The 19,478-nt window shown below is 47.5% G+C and overlaps 1 protein-coding gene across 5 annotated transcripts in view; it reads right to left on the bottom strand.

Annotated features, from left to right (window-relative positions):
- Positions 1-19,478, bottom strand: part of WWOX (WW domain containing oxidoreductase) — a 907,382-nt gene that overhangs the window by 194,965 nt on the left and 692,939 nt on the right. Inside the window, exon 11 of one of the 5 annotated variants that reach the window (XR_015145280.1) lies at positions 4,472-17,915. The exons of the other annotated variants lie outside the window; for them this stretch is intronic. The gene's annotated coding sequence lies outside the window, so the exon portion shown is untranslated. The remainder of the gene's footprint in view (positions 1-4,471; positions 17,916-19,478) is intronic. 5 annotated transcript variants of the gene reach the window in all.

Genomic DNA, 19,478 nt, shown 5'->3' with positions numbered 1-19,478 from the left:
TGAAGAAAAAGATCAAAGCAGGAGGCATAACCCTCTCAGACTTCAGACAGTACTACAAAGCTACAGTAATAAAAATGGCCTGGTGTTGGCACAAAAGCAGACCTGTGGGTCAATGGGACAGAATAGAGAGCTCGGAAACAAACCCAGAAACTTACAGTCGATTAATCTTAGACAGAGGAGGCAAGAGCACACAATGGGAAGAAGTCTATAGCAAGTGGCACTGGGGAAGCTGGAGAGCCACGTGTGAAGCAATGAAGTTAGAACACACTCACAGCGTACACAAAAATAAACTAGAAACGGCTTAAAGACTTAGACGTAAGACATGACACCATGCAGCCAGAGGAGAGCACAGGCAAGGCATTCTCTGACACAAGCCGTACTGATGTTTTCCTAGGTCGGTCTCCCAAGGTAACAGAAATAAAAACAAAAATAAACAAATGAGACCTAATTATTATGTGATGATTTTGCGTTAAAGCACCAAAAAAGAGAGAGTCACCATTAGTCCCACAGCTCTATTGATTAAGTGGCTTGTTTTGTGTGTCATCCAACTTTCTGCTTGTTTTTACAGAGAACTCGGGTAACCCTCTTGGCTAGTTCCTGACAGAAAAGAAAACCCGGCACACAGAGCTGAACCACATGTATCTGCTTTGCCTAACAGTCTGTCGGGCTTCTTTTTCCAGCTAGGGGCAGGGATAAATCAGTACCCATGTAACATGTTGGCCCTGGTGATGGACAGAGGACACAGCTGAGAAAGCACAGACTTAGAGGCATGGTATAGACCATAACCAGTAACCTTTTGTTTTTCTTTTCTGAGAAGAAGGTAATTTGACAGCTATGCTAGAATCTTCTAATTTCCTGCCCAGGTTTATCCTCTACTCTTTTGTCCTTGGCTCCATGCTCAGCAAAGTTGATCAATACAAGCTCCATCACTGAGTTCCTTCCACCATCTGGTTTCTGGGTGGGCTTGAATATAGGGAAATGAAAGTGAAAGTCGCCCAGTCGTGTCTGACCCCATGGACTGTACAGTCCATGGAATTCTCCAGGCCAGAATACTGGAGTGGGTGGCCTGTCCCTTCTCCAGGGGATCTTCCCAACCCAGGGATTGAACCCAGGTCTCCCATATTGCAGGAGGATTCTTTACCAGCTGAGCCACAATGGAAGCCCTGAATAAAGGGGGACACTGTTTATTACCCTAGGGTCTTTCCTTGGGAGAAAGGAGTATCACCACAGGTAGGCAGAAATTCCCCAACCAAAGATCAGGGCCTCTGCTAAGAGTCCATCCAGAGACCCTCCCCTGGTGCTAGAGCCTGCTTCCTCCTTTCTCTCCTTGCTCCTTCCAGTCCAGGATGACAAGAGCCCCCATCACTGCCCCTGGGAAACTCCCCATCTCTCACGCTTGCACTAACACCCTGTCCCCACCTTTATAAAAAGTCTTTTTAAACTGTTCAAACTCTCCTGGAATTACTCGATTTGAGTGGGTCATCTCTTTTCTGCCAGGACTGCCTCTAAGCCAGAAGGGATGGGATGAGGCCTCTGGCTTCATTTGGACCAAATATTCGAAGGAGCAGGGCTCACTGTCCTGAACTCACTATTTGAATATTGGGGAAAGTCCTGCTGGAAATTTTTGGAGAGTACAATTTTAGAGAATTGCCAAGGTCAGCAGTCCAAGAAGAAAAGGGCTGACACATGGCTGCTCTCTCATCGGCACACAATGAATTCTCTTTGCCTTGCTTCTGAATATGGAGGGACCCGTGCAAAAATCAAGACATATGCGCCGTCATACCAAAAGCATCTTGAAACATGAGGGAGCATACGGCAAAGTCCTTGAAGAGGTCTTTTTCCAATTTTTCTCAACCTCCATGTGTTATGGGGAAAGCTCTAAACTCTCACAAAAACAATGGATTAAAAAATGAGATACCCTCCAGTTTTGCCATCCATTTGTTTCAAGCTTTCAAGATTTGCTTGAGAAAGGGATAAAATAAGTTGCAAGGGTCCCAGTGTGAACTAACTTGAAAAATCTTGCCTTTGCTGGGAATTTTTTTTTTTTTTTTTAATTTTCAAATGCATCCTGACCTGCTGCTGCAGCTACAAGGTAGGAAAACACCACTGTCTAAAGAAAAAAGAAGAGGAGGAAGAAAAAGAAATCATTCACATGCTAAAGATCCTGGGATTTAAAACAATAAAGCCAGCACTGGATTAATAAGCACAGCCCACTTCTAAACATATTCTTCTTCTGGTTTGTGGTGCAAGGAGACATCAAATCTTAAAGACCTTCTGTGTGCTTTAGAAAAAGATTATAAATCTTGGAGCCCTACAATGCTATCCAATTGCAGGGTTGGTTTCTTTTTGAAAGCTGTCCTTGAATTACCATGGTGAGTGTGTCCTTGAAGAAAGTCCCTGAGTTATTTCCCAAGAAGCTTTCTCTGACCCCTTTTCTACTTAGTTTGGGATAAATGTCCCTTTGCTGAGTTCCCTGGCCACCCTTTTTGCAGAACCTGGTACCATGACCTTGAAATACTGAGTTTTCCTGAGTCCCTGAGGTCAGAGGGAACTTCTTGTTTATCCTGGAATTATCACGCCTCACACAATGCATGTTATCCAAGAGATGTCCAAACATTCCTGTGCAATTAATCTTTAATTCAAGAGAATGACAACATCAAAATAGCAGGACTTTAGAATCTCTACTGGAGATATCAAGAAATGGCAAATGAGCTTTAGCACATGTGCTAACCCTGGTCAATGGATAACAATTTCCTGGAGGGCTCTGCCTGAACTCAGACTTGGGAGAGTCACCTCCGTGCTTGGGAGGAAAGGCGAGTACTGATGAATGAATGATGTCGGCCATGGACCCAGAACTGCGGAATGATGCCAAGTGGACTGTGGGGTTGCCACTTCTGTCCTTAGATCCTCAAATCTTTGCAGATCACTTATGTGAAACCACCCCAAGAAAATCCACTGAAATGCCAAGGATAGTAAAATCAGCACTGCCCCAACCTACTTAGGGTACTATGGGCCTGGAGTCTCAAAACAGAAACCAGCTCAAGTCCAAACCAACTGTTCTCCGTGGAGCACAGAGCGCCCACTAGGACTGACTGGGTCTTCATAAAGCTCTGAGTCAGCCTGGTATCCTCCTGGTGACTTTCAAAACTGTGGGTCTGGAAGCGCATCTACCTCTGGTTTCTTCGTAAAAATTGATTAAGTATTTTCAATAAGTCTTCCTATCATCCCCGGCTGAAAGTTGCAAGTGCGTTGGCTGCGTATGTAAAAATACAAATGTCTGACTCATCTCGCCTGGGGAAATGCTGATGAAGCCAGGGGTGTACGTGCTCCTGTTTCGGTAAATGTCTTCCTAAGCCCCAGTTCATCTTGACATTTCCCCTGCCTTTTCCACGCCATCTCAGACAAGCTGGCGTTGGATATCCTTCTGACCCTGGGACGCCCCTCGAAACCACGTCAAGGAGAATGGGAGGCCGTTGCGGTGCGTTTCTGGCTCTGAGCCATGACCTCTGACACAGCATCCGCATTCCTGGGCCAGTCAAGGTCTTTGTATCAGAGGGATCCTGGCTGATGGAACTGGGGGAGGCAGCCGGCTGGAACTCAGGCTTCAGCTGTAACTTCTGTACTCTGGCTGGAGTGGTCAGCATTTCTGGCCAGGGCCGTGGTGTATGACCCCCGCCTGCCCCGAGTGTGGTCTGCATGACACACCCAATCCTTGCCGGAGATGGAAGTGATTCGTGGCACTAGGACCCTGACACTGCTGTGAACCCCGTGCTGGTGACAAGCCACACTCGAGACCGCGCGGCGCCCCGTGTGCGGTGACACAAATTTGCAGGCTGCACTGCTTCCTCTTCGCTGATACAATGGGCTGGGACCGAGGGACACAAGAGAGGGTTTGTGCATGTCAAGCCCTCCACGACCGACAGGAAACGGAGATTTCCCCCTTCCTTCCTGGAAGGAGTCAGGGCTGGGTGTCACAGAAGCCCCTGCTCCTGGGGCCGAGGTCACGGGGAATTCAACAGTTTTAAAGTGAAGTCCCAGAAGTGGGTGCTCCGGGTGTGGCTCCTGATGGAGAGATGGTGGAGAGGAGGCAGGCACTCAGACACCTGGATCTGGGCTTGGGTTCTGAGTTCTTTCATTTTTCCCCAGTATTAATCCATATTCTCTCAAAAATGACAAAGAGAGTCAGACCTTGATGAGCCAACTGTAAAAAAACAAAACAGTATCGATTCCCCCTCTCTGTGTGGCCCCTTCTTCCTTGTTTCTTTCCTTTCTGTTACATCCCTTGCACACCCGTTACCCAAAATGCCAGGGATCATCGATGGATACGGCAGAGGACGTCATGAAAATGGACAAGGAAAATGTGGCCACTTCTAACAGGGCTGCTCCGGAAACATGAGGATTTGTACAGTATTTTCAGTGGAAGGAGCCCGAGGGTCAGCTTGTGGGTTGGGAAATAAGCTAGGTGACTTACTTGAGAAGTATGTTGAGATCACTCTGAAAGAAGTTGGTGCAAGGACCCTCTGTCAGTCCGGGAGACCACATAGCACAGACGCTGGCCAACTACAGACCAGGGGTCGATTCCGGACTTCAGCCGCGTTCTTATCAATAAAGTTTTATCGGCACACAGCCACACCCACTCATTCCTACACCTTTGGCAGCTGTTTTCACACTGCGGCGGCAGAGCTGAGTAATCAAAAAGAGACTACATGGCCTGTGAAACATAAGGTGTTAACTATTTGGCTCTTTATAGAAGTGTTTGCTGACTCCTGAGCCAGAGAGTGGGGACTTCTGGCTTACTTGTTACAGCTCCTAAGAGGGCCAAGCTCTGCTGAAGGTCCATGGGATACAGGACATGTGCCCTGTGGTCACACTGGGCTCATGGGAGAAACAGACAAGGGATAGCTCTAGAAAAAGAGGAGATGCTTCACCAGTCCCACCTTCCCATAGTCACTGAAATAATGTAGGTATCTGCTGTAACAGATGAACTTCCAAGTTGCTGAGGCCTAACACAATATAAGTTTATCTTGTGTTCCTATAAAGCCTTACTGACTACAGAGAGGTCGGCTCCATGCAGTCATGCAGAGACCCAAGCTAGTTCCATCCTGGGGCTCATTCCATTGGTTAGAACTCAGCTATGTGACCAAATCTAACAGTTAGGGAGTCCAGTGAGGTGGCCAGGAGGAAAGGGAAAGAGGCTGGTGAACATGGAGCCAGAGGACCCATCCCAAGATCCTAACCTGTCCACGCCTTCCTCCTCCTTTCAGAGCACCTTGGTCCTTGCTAACAGAAAACGAGACTCAGGTGTGATCCTCAGTCAGTCTCCACTGAAGACTCAGGGTGCACTATCCTTCCTAGGGGGAGAGCCACCCGAACAGAATGTCTCATGACGCTCAACTCTAAAAAGCACTCCATGTGCCGAACAGACTAATCTTCATTCTACTTGCTTACATGTCAGAGTTAAGGATCTGTTTTGGGCAAATCACGTAGTTAGTACATTGCCCACTTTATAATCCATAGAGGCAATTTTCCTATAATAATAAAGTCATTATAGGTGTTTAGTTTGGAGCCCGCTTGTAAAGTATTGTTCATAGTTGGTGCGCTTTGCATTGAATCTTGGATTAGAAAATAAATTCAATTCTAACATTTTATTTGTTAAGTGTTTTCTAGGAAGACTTTGAGGCCAAGTGTATAAGCGACTTAGATCAGGTGGGCTTAAAGCAGCCTCCTCCTGTAACAGCCCTCCGCCTAGGACACCTAGACAGCTTTCAGGTGGTGGTACCTCTAACTCTTCAACTCTAGGACCCAACGCTACGAGCCTGGACCTCAGTCCATCCACACGAGGGCTGACAGCAGACCTCACTTGGAAACAATGAGCGCAATCGATCACAAACATTAAAGTCTTTGACAACACACGCACTAGAGCAGCGAGGCGATATTAAAAAACTAAAGATGCCATAGCAAGAGTCCAAGACCAGGAATGAGGAGCCCTTGGTTCCAGACCCTGCTTCTCTATCGTCTTTGCCAAGTCCTTCCCTTCCTCAGTCCAGGTTTTCCCATTAAGTGTAAACACTTTGGGCATCCATGGTCTACCTGTCACAAGTCCATGATTCTGGGAAGAAATTCCTACTGGTGGAGTTTGATGTCTCAGTGGGAGAGATATCTTTTATTTTATTGATTGATTGATTTTTTAGAATTTGTCTGCACTCAGCCTTTGTTGCAGTGTGCAGACCTCTCTAGTTCTGTGCGGGCTGAGTTGCCCCATGGTGTGTGGGATCTTAGTTCCTTGACCAGAGGTAGAACCTGCAACCCCTATTTTGGAAGGCAGATTCTTAACCAGTGGATCACCAGGGAAGTCCAAGAGATATATTTTAGAATGCCATTCTCAGCTTCAGCCCACAACCACAAAAGGCCGGCCCACTTCCAGATTAGACTCAGGCTAAAGGAGAACCCATGATAAATATTTTGCAAAGGAAAACAAAGGAATATATTATCTGGCCGCCAAGGGGAACGCAAGCCCAAATCACTGCTTCTCCAATTGCAAATGGCTTTATAGGCAGTCAGAGTCATTTTATTATTTCGAGTACTGTTCACGACATCGCCACGAAGAAATCAAAATTTGATGAAATTAATTTAGCCATCACAGGAAGGATAAAGAGGAGCTCAGAAGGGTGTTCACTTGATAAATAAAATATATTTTAGAGCAGAGTATTATGGTAATCACTATTTATTAATGCAAACTTCTTTAGGGTTTGCAGGATTCAAATGCACATTTTCTCCCAACTAAATAAACATAGAGGAGCCTGGTCTAAAATATTAACAGTCTTTCTGCACCAGAAATATTAGTCCTTTCCTCCTTTTCTGCCTGCTTCTGTCAGGAAGCCACGGAGCATACAGCGGCAGCGCCTAGCTAACCATGTAATTGATAACTCCCTACTCGATTCACCGTGGGGATCTGTCAGTTAAGGTCTAAAGATACATACACGCCACTATGAAAATGAACTTGCACGAGCCTGTCTGTGGCCCAGGAAGGGCCTGAATGCAGTCGACATCCCGCTACTTAATTGGCTGGGGCTGGTTAACCAGCACAAACGTGTATTCTGGCAATGGCGTGCTGTACTATGACTCTCTTTGACAGACCTATTTAGTGAGGAAGAGGTATATTTTTTTCCCCCCAGATAATTGCTCAAAATCATGCTTTCAAAGTCAAAGTGATTCAAACTTGCCTGTCTGTGTGTTGCAAACACACAAGTTGGAAGGAATGCAAATGCACAGTCCTATTTCTCGGGCAGATGCATGACGGAGGCTGTTTTTGCTTTTTGTTTCTCCTCCTGGGAGCAATGAAGGAGAAGGAACTCAAATCCTACAGGGTATAGCTCAAGCCCGGGGTGGCTCGTCTGGGGCCAGATCCTGCAGAGTGCATGGTTCACTCCACTTGGGCCCAGAGCCCGTCAGTGAAGAGACAGTGAGTCTGACACCCTGCCAGTCAAAAACCAGGGCTCTCAATGCCCTTTAAGGGTTTCCCCAGCAGAGCAGAGGGCTGCAGCGTTCAAATCTACCAGATGTTTGGAGGAGCCATTTAACTTTCCGGGTGGCACCTGGCATAGTGAACAGAGCCAAACACCCTGAAAATAAACCATCTTCAGGGGAGTGCAGGGAAATGACGTCACTCCTTCACTCTGCCCCTCATCATACAAACAGAGCTGTTTGTGCCTGCCTCTGGGGGCTGCTGTGAACTTCTGTGACACTCATCAGGAACATCATCCTGAACCTGGATGTACAGACATCTCCTGGCTTTGTCCTTGCCCCCTCGACTCAGCCCTGAAGGTATCTGTGTGCATTTTTCCCCTCTCCCCTGGCATTTCTGAATATTCACATAGAGATCATGAAATGGTGCAGGCAATAACAAGCACTGGAGAACTTCTAACAAGAGAAGAAGGGAGCAGTGCTGGGAGGTGTGGGTGAAGCTGTTTCCATGGTGAACACACCAGTGACAAGATGCAGACCAAGTGTGGATGTCGGGGAAGCCTGACAGCCCAGGGTCCTCCCTGTCAGGACAGGGGCCCCACATCCTTGGGTCTACAGGAAGAGCTTTCATAGGCTTTGTAGGCTCCAGAAAGTACTGTTACATACATCAAGTACAGACATACCCTGTGAGCATGGAGCAAAGAGCCCCCTAGCACAGATCCTTAGGCTCTATGCACAAATCAAGAACGAAAATGTGACTGAGGCCAGTCCTGGCTCCTTATATAACTCCCCCTTGACATTTCGAAGGCAAATAAAACTAAGAACTCGTGACCTTTTCCCCCTACTGCCGAGGGAACTCAATCCTACAGAATTACAGAACCCTACTCTTTAAAACTCAGACAGGACTTTCAAGGTGATACTCTCCCCCTCTGCTTTTTCAGAAGATGGTGCAAATAAGCTCTTCCACAAAAATACTTAATTGAGAGTCCGTGTGTTTAGAAGCAACACTGGGACTTCTGTCTCCTTGGGAGAACTGAGCTGAATAAGAAGATCTGGTTCTACTTTCAAGGTCAAAATGCAGATCCTGCCTCAAAACACCATGCGTGGTCCACATGATTCTAATAGGAGGCGATTGGATATGCTGTGTTTCCCCCATGGCCGGGCTAGCTAAGTTGAATCCTGTGAGATGGTGGTGGGTGAAAATGCTTTGTAGCCCACTAAATAAATACATAAATACATACGTGGAATCTAACATACGAGACAAATGAACACGTCTGTGAAACAGGAACAGACTCACATCCATAGAGAACATGCTTGTGGCTGCCAAGGGGGAGGGGTTTGGGGGAGGGATGGAGAGGGAGGTTGGGACTAGCAGATGCAAGCTATTATACAGAGAAGAGAACAACCAAAGGTCCTACCGTATAGCACAGGGAACTATACTCAAAACCGTATGATAAAGCTTATTGGAAAAGAAGAATGTGCATCTAAGTGAATCACTATGCTGGACACAGCACTGCAAATCAAGCAAAATAAAATACAGGAGTTACTTCTGGGCACTGGGTCTGTAGATGGCTGGTGTTACCTCTTTATGTGCTTCCAGCTGTGCTTTCAAATGCTCTGTAAGGATACGGGTTCCTTTTGTAAGCACCATGGGACAACCCACAGGGCATGCACCGTAAGATAAAAAGAGCCGTGCACGGTCATCTGAAGCAAAATGAATGCTCAAGAATGTTCGCAGCAGCGCCACTCACGATAGCCAAAAGGTGAAAGTGAAAGTGAAGTGGCTCAGTCGTGTCTGACTCTTTGCAACCCCACGGACTGTAGCCTAACATGCTCCTCTGTCCATGGGATTTCCCAGGCAAGAATCCTGGAGTGGACTGCCATTTCCAAAAGGTGGGGATAATCCAAATGTTGCCCCCCGCCTCCATGGACGAACAGATAAACCCAACGTGGTATAAACATACGGTGGAGTATTATTAAGCCAGGACAAGCAACGGAGTGCTAACATAGGCTATGGCATGGATCAACCTTGAAAACTTTACACCAAGTGGAAGAAGACAGATGCAGAAGGTTGCATACTGCGTGACTCCTTTTACAGGGACTATCGAGAATCGGCCATTCCATAGAGACAAAAGGCAGAGAGGGGGCTGCCAAGGGCTGGGAGGAAGGACAAAAAGGAAGGGACTGCTTGACAGATTCAGGGTTTGACTGGGAGGTGACAAAATATTTTGGAACTACAAAGACATGGTGTTTGCACAAAATGATGATGATACTAAATGCCATTGAGCTGTTGACTTCTGAGTGGTTCATTTATGTTACATCAGTTTTATCTCAATTGAAAAAAAATATATAAACAGAAAAAAAAAAATAGTATAGCTGAAGTTTGCTTGTTTGTGCGTGTGTCTGCTCTCTCCCAGAAAGAACCCTTTTGAGAGGGGTGGTGGGGGCTGAGGGTCAGCTGGGAGCTGAACCTCAGCAGGAAGACTGGACTCACAGAAAAGCATTTGTAGTCAAGAGACCAAGTGTGGGGAAAATGGAAGGAGGAAGTGTTAAGCCCTCAGTATGGCTGGAATCTTCTCTTTATGCTATTTATTTTGGTGTCCTGCTTATCTGGGGTCATCTTAACACAGACCTTAATGCCGGCAGGTGCCCAAGGCCATGGTGCTCACAGCGTGAGGCCTGCCGACCTTGACCCATGACCTGGCTGCATCTGTGAGGCTGGCACTGAGCTGCCCTGGCCGTGCATGATGGCTCCTTCCACGGCATCAGGCTTCCGTCCTCTGCTACGAGACCCTTCTTCAGAAATGACTTGCTCGGTTGGCGCCCTGGGCCGCCCCCATCGCGTGCCCCATGGCTCCGAGAGTCACAGGCCCACGCACATCACGTGGTCCGGATCTGAGATTCTGACCACACAGCCTTGGGTGTGCTGGGGTGGGGGGGTGGGTGCGGGGCTGGTGGGTAGGGGGTGAGGGACCCAGCAGACCGAGAGCAAAGGCAGCTTCGTTGGTTCTCATTTCAAAACTGCCTGAATGTGAAGATCAGAAAGAAGTAGGTGTGTTTCACAAGATGCTGGCGAGATTAAGGCATGCAAGGAGCTCTTCAAGGAGGAAAACCCTTATTCATTCATTCGTTCAGCCAGAAAACAATGATCGAGTTCCTTCTCTCGTGCCAGGAACTGGGCAGGGGCATCCAGGGATGGATGAAGAAGACCTAGTCTTGAAATCTGTGTTTGTGTACCAGAGCATCCCGGAGTCGGGGAACAGGCAAATGCATCATTGGAAAGGAAGCAGTTTATTTGAGGGAGCTTTCACCCGGGTTCCTGGGCAGTGGAAGCTCACAGGGCAGGAGGGTGTCCAGTGGACCAGGGGCTTACAGCGGGGGAGCAGGTGACTGCCATTGGAAGTTGACAGTGACTGCTGGATGGTGACTAACAATAGAAGGCGACATTGTTGGGAGAGGAGGTTTGCTCCTGATGGGGCAGGACCCTTGCCTCCCAGAGCCTGGGATCTTGACTGATCTCTCCCACTCTCCGCAAGGCTGTCAGGATTGTTCTAAAAAAAACGAATCCCATCACTGTATAGATTTTCTTGCTCAAAAGTCTCCACTGGCTCCTTGTTACTTATGGATAAAGTCCTTCTTTACACTTCGAATTCCGATGGAGGCCATAACACCTCAAGGGAGGGGGTAAAAGTTGGATTTTGGGAGAGGGAAGAAAGGAGAAGAGGAAAAAAACATGTTTGCCGTTTGAATGTTTAAAGCACAGCTGTGCATACAGTACAGAAACAGGTATGCAGTGTATCTGTGGTATTAAAATTTCATGGGCGGGGGCGATTAGGAAAATCGTGTCTGAAAAGGCTCCTGGGGGTGGGAGGCGATAAATGAAAGAAAACGCTGAGAAAGACTCCAGGCCAGGGTTTCTCACCCTCAACACGATCCACGCTGGGGCCTGGATAATTCTCTGTTGCCAGGGGCTGTAGGACATGTAGCACCGTCCCCAGGATCTGCTCCTTAGATGCCAGGGGTCCTTCTTCCTGAGAGGTGATGACCAAACATGTCTCCAGGATTGCCAGACGTCCCCTGGGAGTGGGAATTCAGCCCCGGGGCAGGGAGGGGAACTCCCGGATTAGAGGAGGTCATTTCTGTAAACGCTCACGCCACAGTAACTATATGACAAAGCTTAACAGTGTGGGATGGGGTGGGGGGAGTGGTTGGGGGTGTCTTTTATTGGCAGCAGTACATTCTGAGGCGGCCAGGCAGGTCTGGAGTCGCAACGTGGAATGATCAAGCCAAAGGACACAGACGGTCATGCCAGCGTGTGAGGCCTTTCCAGGAAGGTCTCTTCAGGGGGAAAGGCGGGGCTGACTGAGTGAAGCCAGCAAGCCTAGAAACGTCCATCTCTCTCGGTGTCCGGAGAGGCCTCATTAAATTCCGTGACTGCGCTGGTGGAGCCTGACTCGCAGCTGCGAATTTCAAGGCCTCCCTGGGCCTCCTGCGGGCGGGAAGCTGGGGTAATAAATTACCTCTGCTTCCTGGCCTGGGCCGAGGACCTTGGCAGGTTACACCCTAAACATCCCATCCAAAGCAGGGAGGAGAGCTGGGGGCCCCCACACCAGGGGCCGAGCGGGGGTCTCCGTTTTGGCCAAGTGTAACTGCCAACAGTTGGCCATTTAGGCTGAGCGGTTTCCATCGGGTAAGGTTCCCTATGAGGGCGACATTAGGCTTTTGCTAAATCAAAACAAACAAACAAAAAATGGCAATAATTAATTGTACATCACATGATGCTTTTAAAAATAACATACAGCTTATTTTGGTGGATAATCGTAACACAGGGGCTGGTTCTGGAAAATGAAGCCTCGTCTCGCCGTGAAACTTGAGCCTGAGTGATTTCTTCCTTTCTGGAGACTCTTTGAAGAGCAAGTACAGCACGAGGCGAGCGTTGGGGGAGAACCCACGCATTGTTCAATTAAGATGTTTATTGATGTGACACATAAAACTCTCCTGTCTTATTATGGGGCTGGAAGGAGGCTATTTCTTTAACTGCTTGGCTTCCGCACACCTCTGGGTTCCTCGGGGATGGTTTTTCTCTCGCCCGAATCCGAAAGAACTGCTCCTCTGACAAGTGTGTTTTCTTCTTCTTCACACGTCCCTTCCTTCTGTCTCTGCCTCTCTCATCCTCTGACTTCCTTCCGTACTTGTGTATTGACTGGGTTGAGTTTTCTCGCTAGTTCGGAATTTGTGAAATCACACTGCACTCTCAGGAGCGTGAGTGAGGAGAGACTTTAAACGCAAGGTGTCTTGAGAAAGGTGAGACGTTTCTGAAGGTCACCTTAAACGTTCAGCTCTGTGAGCTGTGTCTTGTGGCGGGGAAACGAAAGCTAACTAATAATTATCTTGAAATAATCCTGGGACTCGTCATATTCAGTGAAATCAATCCGCCAGTGGCGGGGGAGACCACGAGTCTACACATGCATGTTTCTCCCCGGCTGCAGGAAGAGATCTGATTCCGGCTACCGGCAGAGGTGGGGCCCTTGGCTCAGAAGCCTTGGGGCTACTGCTCCCCACTTCTTGCCCCTGCCTTTCTATCTGCAGGGCAATTTGTGCTGCTGAAGACACCCAGAAATACTTGCATTTACTTTTTCCCGGAAACAGGTTTCTCGTTCAAACTCAGGATTCGAACTTACATTTGCTAAGACAGTGCTTGGGAAAACCAACAGACAGGAACCAAACCCTGAAGTTTATTCTCATAAGATATAAGAGACTTAGCCAGAAAGAAAAATTCTTAAATAGAGAGGGGCGCCTTTCTGTCCATCTGGTATGCTGTTACAGATGTTTGAAGAAACTGAGGGAAACTTAAACACACAAGTTCCTTTCTGCTTAATTACTTAGTAATTCTGTTTTGTGTTATTAAAAATAAAAAGTGGAGATCCTTCCAGAAGATTCTGGGTTTTCTTCCCTTTATCACCTTCCCAGTCTCCCCAGCTGCTTCCACCAGGGAACTGAAGTACCCAAATGCCAACATGACAGCCTGACTTTTGCAAAGAGGCTTAATTACTCATTACGAGATTCCATCAACACGAGCTCCGGTCCGTGGTTTTGTAATAAGGGACGTTATCTTTCTTTGGATTCTTCACTCCTTCATAAAGGAGGATGTGGCGGAGGTTTCCACAACCCTGCTTTCTATGGGAAGGGGACGAGGGGATTTTAATGCATGAATTTGATGTCATTAACAATGCTGACAGCTGTTTAATCCCAGTGGAAACAACAGCTGAGTCCCGACTGCAGGGGGGAGAAATAATTAACTCTTCAGTGTGTTCGGCGGAAGGGATCGTGTGAATCAATTACGTGTCTCGTGCTTTTACCTGCAGTTTTTGTCAATTACTCAGCCACTGGGTTGGGAGGCTTGGGGGCCAATAAAATGACAGGAGGCCCTCACAGGCGAAGGGACTCGTTAGGTTCAGGGGCCAGATTTATTAAACGGGGCTGGGATAAGTTTGCCATTAATTAAAATTAAGAACGATTTTTTTTTTTTTTTTTTTTAATGTTTCCACTGAATCATGGAGCATGATGGACTAAAGTAAAAGGAAATCATCGAGAAGGAGCACTGGGTGACCCAGTGTCAGGGAGGGGAAGGCAGCTGAGCTGAAAGGGAAAGAAAAATAGACTCTGAAGCTGAAACAGAAACACGGGGTGGGGTGTGCGGGTGCCCCTGCTCCTTTATGACACGTGCCACTTAATTTAAACGGAACATTCAGACACCTGCCAGTGACGGTAAACTTGCTACTTTTTCACCCACCCTCCCCCAGAGATGATCAGTCCCTGTCTTCTAGGCTTCAAGGGCTTTTTTTTTTTTCCTTCTTTTTCACCCCTGTGTGCAGACTGACGTCCTTCCTGGACTATTCCTACTGCTTGTAATTTGTACAATATTACAGGTATAACTAACGTCTGACTGAGATCCTGCTTTGAAATGTGCGGCCCTCACTCAGCACCACCCTCCCCCCATCTCATAAAGCACTCCTGGACTCTTTCCATTCATTTATCATGTGAGACTCTGAGCAGATGTCTTAAGTATTCAATGTTACAAACAGCAACATTACATGAATTTAAATCTGGCTCTTTGTCTGAACGCCCCTCCGAGCATGGCAGCTGATGTCTGGGGAGCCCGGCCTCATCTGGAAATGGCGTGGTTTCTGCCACCTGCCCCAAGCTGCCTCTCTGTGGTACCTGGGGAACAACCTGCTCTCTCCTGAGAGGTCGGAGGCTGCTGGGGGCACGGCGAGACCCTCCGGGCATCAGAGTTTGCTGAAGTGACAGGTGAACAGACACGGTCCTGTGCAGGTAGACGCACTCCAACCCTGCCTGGGAAGAACTGGGAGGCTCACTCTCTGAGTGCATGCCGGACATTCCCAACGGAGCTTCAGGAAGGGCCAGCAATGTCTGGGCTGTTGTCCCCATTTTACAGATGAGGCGACTGAGGTCTGGAGGAGAGCAGTGAATTAGATTTCTCTCATGTTGATATTCTACTCAAATGAACTGGACAGACATGTGTGTGTGAAATTCTCAGCTAAGGCTTGAAATCCAGCATCACAAGAATGAGATACCAGGGATGTAGTTTAACATCTAAACTGGAAGTAAAAAATCCTAAGGGATACAGTAGGGGGATTAACTATAGGTTTTTGCTCACTCAGCATACTGTCCTTTTATTTTTTTGCTTCTGGGAAGCATACTGTACCCCATCTGATCCTACTGGTCAAGGTGGGTGTTCTAGTCCCTTTCCAAGATGGTAGACACATGACTTCAGTGGGTAATTAAACAGCTTATCCTTGACCACGGTGATTAGCTCATGGACAATGCATGCGATCTAAACTGGGCTGGAATCTTCCCTGAGATGCAGATACTCTGAGAGGGAATACTGGAGAGGTCTCCTTCTACAGTCATTAACATCACATGAGAAGGGGAGACTGGTCCCACCTCTCCCACCAGTAGACTGATCCTGCTACAGAAGCAAGCCAAGCAGAGACCCTCACGGCCAAAGGATGGAGAGAGACAAATAATCTAACGAGACATTTGAGCTCCTGGACCCAGCTATGCCTGAAGCCAGAGCTCCAAGAGTTTCTAGTGCATGAACCAATCTGCTTCCTTTTGTCATAAACCCTGTTCAGCTGCCACCAAGAGTTTGGCTAAAATGGGGTGAGAGAGGAGTCAATACTCACCATACAAGTCTGCATATGGCGTATCACTGACGATTTTTCTAAGCTCTGGTCTCAAGGGAGTCCTCAGCAAATTTCTCAAAACTCTGGAGTCAGACATGTTCTTCTTTAGCTCCATGCCCTTCCCCGTGCTGTTCTTTCTACCTCTAATGGCTTACTGTGCTGTTTCTCTATTTGGTGAGTGTCTATGTAACTAGACCTAGCTCAAACACAAGCTCTTGGTTGCAGTCTTCCTGGGTCTCCCTGCTGCTAAGTCACTTCAGTCGTGTCCGACTCTGTGCGACCCCATAGACGGCAGCTCACCAGGCTCCCCCATCCCTGGGATTCTCCAGGCAAGAACCCTGGAGTGGCTTGCCATTTCCTTCTCCAATGCATGAAAGTGAAAAGTGAAAGTGAAGTCGCTCAGTCATGTCCTACTCTTAGCGACCCCATGGACTGTAGCCCACCAGGCTCCTCCATCCATGGGATTTTCCAGGCAAGAGTACTGGACTCCCTAGACAGTATCAGTTTTCCCGAAAGAAAGTACAAGCTACTCATTGTGTGTTCTCAACAACAAGTGCCTTGCTGGGTAGGAGGCTGCTGTAACCGATAATTATTCAAAAATAGCTCACAGTGAACTGTAAACTCTGCCTTCAGGGAGGCTTACACTGTATTGGTGGGGGTGAGTGGGGTAGGGGTAGACAGAGAATCCAAACTGTAAGAGGGCAGGGATTAAACTCAATTCTGTAATGGACAATCAACACAATGATGCTGCTCTGAAAAGAGCTCATGGTTTCAAAGGTCCTATTAACAGAAGTAGGATGCTCGGGGTGGAGGTGAAAAGCCCCTCTTGCCATGTGCTGCTCAGGCCCACCTGGATTTCTGCCCCAGCCCAGGGGACACTGGAGGGGCTTGAGTATCAGATCCATCGAGTTACACTGTGGCTTTCATACTGTTGTTATCAGCTTTACTGAGATACAGCTCACCTACTATACAATTCACGCACCTGGAGGGCACAACTCAATAGCTGTTTTTTTACGACATCCACAGAGTTCTGGGATGATCACTCAGTTTGGAACTTTTCTCGATCACAGAAGGAATCCTGCTCCCTTAGCTGTCTTCTCCCCAATCTGCCCATGCCTCCTCAGCCCAAGGCATCCACTCACCTACTTTCTGTCTCTAGTCCTGCCTCTTCAGACATTTCCTATAAATGGAACTGCATGGCCCTTCACTAGGGTCTTTCACCGAGTCTAACGCTCTTGATATACTATTCTTCTGTTGTTAAAGCAGCAGGAACCTCCCTTTTCCATGAATAGTAACTTGGGAGAATCTAACCTTATAAGATAAGTAAGTGCACAGGGGGCGGGGGCAGGCAGGGGACAGCACTGCTTGGAAGGGAAGGAAGGAAGTCTCGAGTTGTTCTTTTTGACTTTATCCAGGGCCACTGTGACCAGGGAGCTGGACCACTCACCAGACCCCAGGAAGACCATCTGGACACAGAGAGTTCTACGTTGCTGTACTTCTGAGAACAGAAGAAAGCTGTGCTATTTCAAGACTTTTTTTTTTTTTTTAAGACACTGCCTTCTCCACGAAGGGGCGTGATGTGACAAACACGCTAAGTCCTTCTTATGGTAATGCTGCTCTTTGCAAATGGCTCGGATCCAATCCAACTGAACACAATGAAATGAAGCAGTCTGTGCTATTTCCAATAGCTTTAATCTTAACCACGCTAACGATTCCTAAAACCAATGAACACAGTTTAAGGGGGTAAAAAAAAGAAGAAAGGAAAGACACGCTCCACTCTGCTGTTATCGGCCTTCTTGGCAGCTGGGGCTAGTCCTTATTGTCACCATCAACAGGGTCCTTAGGAAAAAGCCCGCCCCGCTGCTTCGAGGTCAAAGTTTACACGTGAAGCAAACTGGCTACGGTCATTGTCCTCCCCACCCCACCCCTGCCCCCGCCCTCGACGGTTAATGAGGAAACACAATGGCATCCATAATTAAGACGGCTGCCCCATTTTCCGAGGTTGGTGAGAACTCCCCAGGGAGCCATGTGGTCCTCACCAGGACAGGGCCTCTCTGGCAATTAACAACGACATTGTCTGTCCATCCGGGCAGTGTCCAGGGCTCGGGGCTCCTGCCCAGGGTTGGGGCTCATGGTCCTCTTCCTGGGCCTCTGCAGGTCGAGTGCAAGAGTAGAGTTTCTGGACAGTGTGTGGAAATCACTCCTTCACTCACTCACATCTCCTACAGATCACGCCCGAGGCTAAGGTCGGAAACGAGCACGAGTCAGGTCCTTCACTCACTCACATCTCCTACAGATCACGCACGAGGCTAAGGTCGGAAACGAGCACGAGTCAGGTCCTTCACTCACTCACATCTCCTACAGATCACGCACGGGGCTAAGGTCAGAAACGAGCACGAGTCAGGTCCTTCACTCACTCACATCTCCTACAGATCACGCCCGAGGCTAAGGTCAGAAACGAGCACGAGTCAGGTCCATTCCTTGCTGTGAGAGAACCCAGAGGAAGGGGAGATAGAGAACAGAGAGACAGACACATTTTTTCATATATTGGGGTAAGTGCTAAATTAAGAAGTGGGAACACAGGACTATATGTTTCTTTCCTCAGTCATTTTACTTCTGGAAATCTAGTATCGGGAAATTTTTGAATATTATGTATTATATTTATTAGTCTAAAACACTCACAAGTTACCTTTTCGCTTTGTTTATAATAAGCAAAATCTGGAAGCAATGTAAATTTTTAGTATTTGGGGACTCATTAAATAAACTATAGTATTAGCTAATAAAAGGGCACGACTTCCCACGTGGCACAGTGGTAAAGAACCCGCCTGCCAATGCAGGAGACGTGGGTTCAATTCCTGGGTCGGGAAGATCCCCTGGTGCAGGAAGTGGCAACCCACTCCAGTATTCTTGTCTGGGAAATCCCATGGACAGAGGAGCCTGGCGGGCTATAGCTTCTGGGATCAAAAAAGAGCTGGACACTCTGAGCCCGCGTGCATTAGCCAATAAATGTTCCGCAGCCATCATTACAAATACTATTCTGGAAGAGTCAATAATACAATGTGTTGTAATGTCAAGGTAAAATCCAAAGCTGAAACGTCTGTAGATGGTATGATGAAAATGTGCTTAAATATCAGGGTTGGGGGTGCACTGAAAAGAAAAAAGAACATTTTCGACTTGGTTCCATCCCAAGCAGCCATCAGGGAACAATTTATTTCTGGGGAAATCTGTTATCTACTTTTAACCCACAGTTTCCTAAACCAGCACCTCAAAAACACTCAGCCTGATACTTCTTTTTTTTTTTTTTCCCTGAGATCTTTTCACGTGGAAAAATAAATGATATCAGTCGGTTTAATATTTCAGTTGGATAGGTAAAGCTAGGCTCTTTATCTCAGAGCAAAGAGAAGAAACCAAGCAAAAAAAGCTCTGAATTCTCCGTCCTGCTCACGCAGTATATCTGGAATTGATGAGCCGCACAGATATCACCTGGAGATCACTTTTTTCCTCCCACTTGCTCTCAAGCTCAGAACCAGATCACTGCACCCCTTTCCTCCAACTCTACTTTAGAGCAAATTGAGACCAAATTACATCACCTGTTTCATCCAATTGTATAAACCACGGCAATGCCGTTTGGGAAAATCTAATAGTCTTAATCTAAGAACTGCTCCTGTGCCCACAATAGAATCAAACAAATAATCAATAAGCCTCTAGATATTATAGCGTCACGGAGTGAAGACAGAGGGAAGGGCAGAGTTGGTGTGTGCAGAGGGAGCTGCTGAGATGAAATCAAATCACAGCTCAGCAAGG

Source organism: Bos grunniens, chromosome 18 (assembly GCF_055505025.1).
Source record: "Bos grunniens cultivar Pamir isolate PY7600 chromosome 18, Bosgru_T2T1.0, whole genome shotgun sequence".
NCBI lineage: Eukaryota > Metazoa > Chordata > Mammalia > Artiodactyla > Bovidae > Bos > Bos grunniens.
The sequence above is the reverse complement of the archived record's forward strand: the minus strand, read 5'-3'. Positions and strand labels throughout refer to the sequence as shown.